Here is a 5,242-nt window from a genome sequence, read left to right as displayed (position 1 = left end):
CGCACTGTCTTGAGGAGGGAGGTGGGGAAGGAGGGGAAGAAAAATTTAAAACTCAAAAGCTTATGGAGGTGATTGTTGATAAATAGAAATAAATTATTTTTTTTAAAATAATGGAAGCCATTCACGGAGAGATCCCTCTTTTTTTCCTCTTCCTCATCTCATATCATTCAGAATTCTTTAGTCACTCTCTCCTCCTTCACCCTTGTCTCACATAAAGAGGTGGTCCTACTTCTTACCAAGTCTAACCCCCTCTACCTACACAAGTGATCCCTTCCATTTCAGCTCCTTCACTAGATTGCCACATCTGTCATCCTGACTCTAACAATCATATTCAATCTCTCCTTGTCTACTGGCTCCTTCCCTACTGCTTACAAACTTAGCCATGTCTCACCCATTCTCATTTGATCCTTACATCTCCACTATCATCTTATATCTTTTCTGCCTTCAGTAGCTAGTTCCTTGAAAAGGCCATCTTCAATAGGTGCCTCCATTTTTCCCACTATCTTCTTCACCCCTTACAATGCAGGTTTCAATCTCATCATCCCACCAAAACTACTTTCTCCAAAGTTACCAATGATTTGTTCATGTGAAATCCGATGGCTTTTTCTCAGTCCTCATCCTCCTCCACCTCTCTGATGCCTTTGAAACAGCTGATCACCTTTTTCTCCTTAATACTATCTTCTGTTCATGTTTTTAGGACACTACTCTCTACTGTTTCTCCTATCTATCAGACTGCTCCTTCTTAGTCTCCTTTAGTGGATCCTCATCCAGGTTGTGACCACTAACTATGAATGTCCCATAGGGTTTTGTCCTGGGATCTCTTCTGTTCTCCCTCTATGCTGTTTAATTTAGTAATCTTATTTTCTCCCATAGACTTAATTACCATCGCTTATACTGATAATTCTCAAGTCTACCTATCCTGCCCTAACCTCTCTGCTAACTTCCAACCTCATAATCTCCAACTGCCTTTCAGACATCTCATACTAGTTAGGCATCTTAAACTCAACATGTCCAAAACAGGACTCATCATCTTTCCCTTTAAATTCTACCTTATCATTGTCATGGGTACCACCATCTTCCCAGTTCGCCAGGATCACAGCCTAGGTGGCATCCTCACTATCTCTCTCTCACTCCCCACATCCAATCTGTTGAGAAGGCCTGTTAATTTCATCTTTGCAATATCTCTGGAATATGCCTTCTCTCCTTTGACACTGCTATCACCCTGGTGCAGGCCCTCACCAGTTTATGCCTGGACTATTAATAGCCTGCTGGAGTGTCTGCCTGCCTTAAGTCTCTTTTCACTCCAATCTATCCTCCATTCAGACACTAAAGTGATTTTACTAAAGCTCAAGTCCAACCATATTACCCTCATAGTTAAACTCCAGGTGTTGCCTATTATCTCCAGGATCAAACACAAGATCCTGTTTGGCATTCAAAGCCTTTCATAATCTAGCCCCCTCCTACCTTTCCAGTCTTCTTATACTTTGTTCCCTAACATATATCTTTCAATCCAGTGACACTGGCCTCCTTAGAAACTCCTGGTTGTTCCATGAACAAGATATTCCATCTCTCAGCTCCTGGCTTGGGATGCATTCCTTCCTCATCTCTACCTCCTGGCTTCCTGCAAGTACAGTACCAACTAAAAATCCTATCTTTTACAGAAAGACTTTTCTATTCTTTCTTATTTCTAGTGCCTTCTCCCATCAGTGACTTCCTTTTCATCCCATATATAATTTATTAGAACATATTTATTTGCTTGTGTCTCCCAATTAGACTGTGAGCTCCTTAAGGTAGTTACTCTCTTTTGCCTCTCTTTGTATCTCCAGAACTATGCCTGGCTCATAGTAGGTACTTAATAAATGTTTATTGACTGATTGGCTCCCTCCCTATCCCATTGAGAGGTCTCCCCATACGTGCCTAGAAGCACAGCAGTCACAGAGTACCAGACTCCCAAACCACCTGAGACTCCCTTTCCTTTGCATCACCCTTCCCCCACTTCTAGGTCATTCTGATACAACCTTTCCATCTCCACCAAACAGTCTGGGCCAAGCCTCACTCAAGCCAATTTATGATTCAAGTTCATAATGGGAACACAATGAGACACTCAATGGGCCATAAAATATTTAACAAAGAAGTTTTCTCTACTATAAAATGGATATAATTTACTACTTCAAATGGATGCTGCTGCCTTCTACCTCTGCATTTGCCACAGTGGTAACATAATCAGAAGACATCTTGCAGGGCAGTGGGAATTCATTTAAACCCACACACCAAGTTCCCATAAGCTATACAAAAACTAGACATCATCTTCAGTTCCTCACTGTCTTTTTTTTTTTTTTTTTTTTAGCGAGGCAATTGGGGTTAAGTGACTTGCCCAGAGTCACACAGCTAGGAAGTAGTATGTGTCTGAGGCCGGATTTGAACTCAGGGCCTCCTGACTCCAGGGCCGGTGCTCTATCCACTGTGCCACCTAACTGCCCCCTCACTGTCTTTCACTCCCCATATCCAATTTGTGGCAAAACTTGTTGATTTCACATTTGCAATATCTCTCAAATACTCCCCTTTCTCTCTTCTGATATTGCCCACCATTTTGTGCAGGCCCTCATCACCTTACCCCTGGACTACTGCAATAGCCTGCTGGTGAGTCTAACTCTATGTTTTAGAACTGTTGTGATAAAAGAAAATAGGGTAAGGTATGTAAATTGCTATATAAATGCACCATAACCTCTATATAGGTTAAAAAATTATAACCACAGAGGTTAACCATATTATATAATCAATTATATAACCATGATTTTAATCATATAAGTTAAAAATTATAGCTAATATTATCACTATGTAGGTTAAAAACTTTTCTAATGATATATTTTTGCTACTTCAGTAATGTAGACCCCCTTGGATGATACTTAATTCTGCCCCTCCTAACAAATCATGGAATCTAGAGCTGAAATAAAAATAGCTAGAATCAGGGGCAGTTAGGTGGTGCAGTGGCCCTAGAGTCAGGAAGACCTGAGTTCAAATCCAGCCTCAGACACTTGATACTAGCTGTGTGACCCTGGGTAAGTCACTTAACCCCAATTGCCTCGCAAACAAAACAAAAGAAAAAATAGCTAGGACTTATGTGTAGTTTTAAGGTTTGAGAAGCAGTTTATGTATGTTATCTTGTTTGATCCTCACAGCAACCCTATGAGGTAGGTGTCACTATTGTCTCCATTTTATAGATGAGGAAAGTGAGCTCAGAGAGACTAAGTGATTTACGGGGTCATAGAAGTAGTGTCTGAGGCAGGATTTGAATTCAGGTTTTCCTGATTCCTAATGCAGCCCTCTATTCACTACCCCACCTAGACAGCATCTAATCATGGGATAATAAAATCATAGATGTAGCACTAGAAGGAATAGTAAAGGTCCTCAAATCCAATGGAATTATTTTACAGATGAGGAAACTGAGGCCCAGAATGATGAAGTGGTTTGCCTTTGTCTCCAAAGGTCATAACTAGCAGATGTGGAATTTCAATACAAATCTTTGAATCCAGGAACCAAGTAAACACAGAACAAATTGAATCCTCTTAATAGTTTGTTAGAAAATGCACATCAAATAATCAAGAAAATTAGAAGAGAATTTAGAAAACAAAAAGGTTTTCAGCCACTGGTTCAATATGCTATAGTTCCTTTGATTTTTGGATTATATTATTCCATTGCCTTCTATAGTTTCTAGTGGGTACAGAATAATCTTCTGCCATTTGAATGTCTATCAAGGGACTAGGGATGGTACCTTTGAGGATGAAAAGGGTTTGAGAGGAAAGTAGGGAGAACTTTAGGATTCTGCTTCTGAATACAGAATTCTGATTGCTTCTGGTTGGAAGGAAATCTGGAAAGCATACAGAAAAAGGCAATCCGGATATCAAGGAGCTTCCAGACCTTGTCATGCAATTTTAATACCCTGTTATTTATAATAATTAGCTCATTTCAAGCCTGGGGAAATATAATGGTACTTAAGATCCATGTGGTTCCCTACTCTGTGGCTCTCAGGAGTTTATTTTAGATGAAAAGTTATGAGTTCTTTCACAATCACTCTGAGCCCCCATTTAGGAAAATTCCTAATATTTAGGGACTCTTTGCCTTAATTTACATTTATATCTATTTCTAGTTAACCTCTGACCTCTTTGTAGTTAAGGCAAAATTCAGGTAACTGAAAATCTTTGGGTACTAAAACAGTAGATTATATTATAGAGTCTGTAGAGAGATAGATTTACCAGGGAAAGAGCAGACTTTTTCTCAGGATTTCCCTCAGTGCTTTAGTAGGTGGGTTCACTGCTGATATCAGCCTAAATCTTTGGTTCCAAGGTGCCTGTGGGTAGGGATATGCTGGTAAATGTGTAACAGTGGACTGGGGTTCTGGGAGCCAAGATGGCGGAGTAAGAAGTAAGTCACTCTCACCCTCCCTTATTAACCTCTGAAAGCCCAGAAAATATCACCCCAGAAAAAACCCTGGAATAGCTGAACCAGAAGAAAGATGGGGTGCAGCAGTCTTGTAGCTCAGGAACCTTGAGGGATTAACAGGAAAGGCCCTTCTTGCCTTGGGGGAGGGGGAGCAGTACAGAATTCAAGATGACCCAGCAAGCTAGCAGAAATCCCCATCTCAGCATACCAGGAGGAGATCCTGAACCCCCAGTAGTGGAGCAGGCAAACACCAACACTAGAACCCCCAATTACCTCAATACAGGCAAGGGAACCAGTGGAAACTGGCTTGAAAAACCACCACGTACCATGGCATCCTCCAGCAGCCAAGTTTCCCAGTGACTCAGCAAAATTCTGGGAAGAGCAGCTCCAAAGGGGAAAGCCCCAGGCAGAGAAACATCCATCTGAAAAGAGCCAAAGAGGGGCCAGACTACCCAATCCTACCCCTAGAGTTCCAGTATTGCTGATTCTAGCACAACAGGAGGTAAGCTGCCAGAATCCTACAGCCTCCAACTGTCAGCATCAGAGGCCCCAGCACACAAAGCCAGGGACCAGGCCCTGGGCTCCCAACACAAGAAGCTTGGGTCAGTGCCCTCTGTTCCCCAGCAGGAGAACTCAATCTCTTTAAAGCCCAGAAAATAAGCAAACACCATGAGGAAAAAAAAATGTATGATAGATTCATATTATGAGAAGATCAAGGCAGAAATTCTGAAGAGGACAATGTTGTCAACAAATCCACATCTGGAACATCAAAAGGGAATATGAACTGGTCTGAAGTCCAAAA

The sequence above is a fragment of the Vombatus ursinus genome, unplaced genomic scaffold, assembly GCF_900497805.2.
Source record: "Vombatus ursinus unplaced genomic scaffold, bare-nosed wombat genome assembly UNPS02014941.1, whole genome shotgun sequence".
NCBI lineage: Eukaryota > Metazoa > Chordata > Mammalia > Diprotodontia > Vombatidae > Vombatus > Vombatus ursinus.
Note: the sequence above shows the minus strand (reverse complement) of the source record.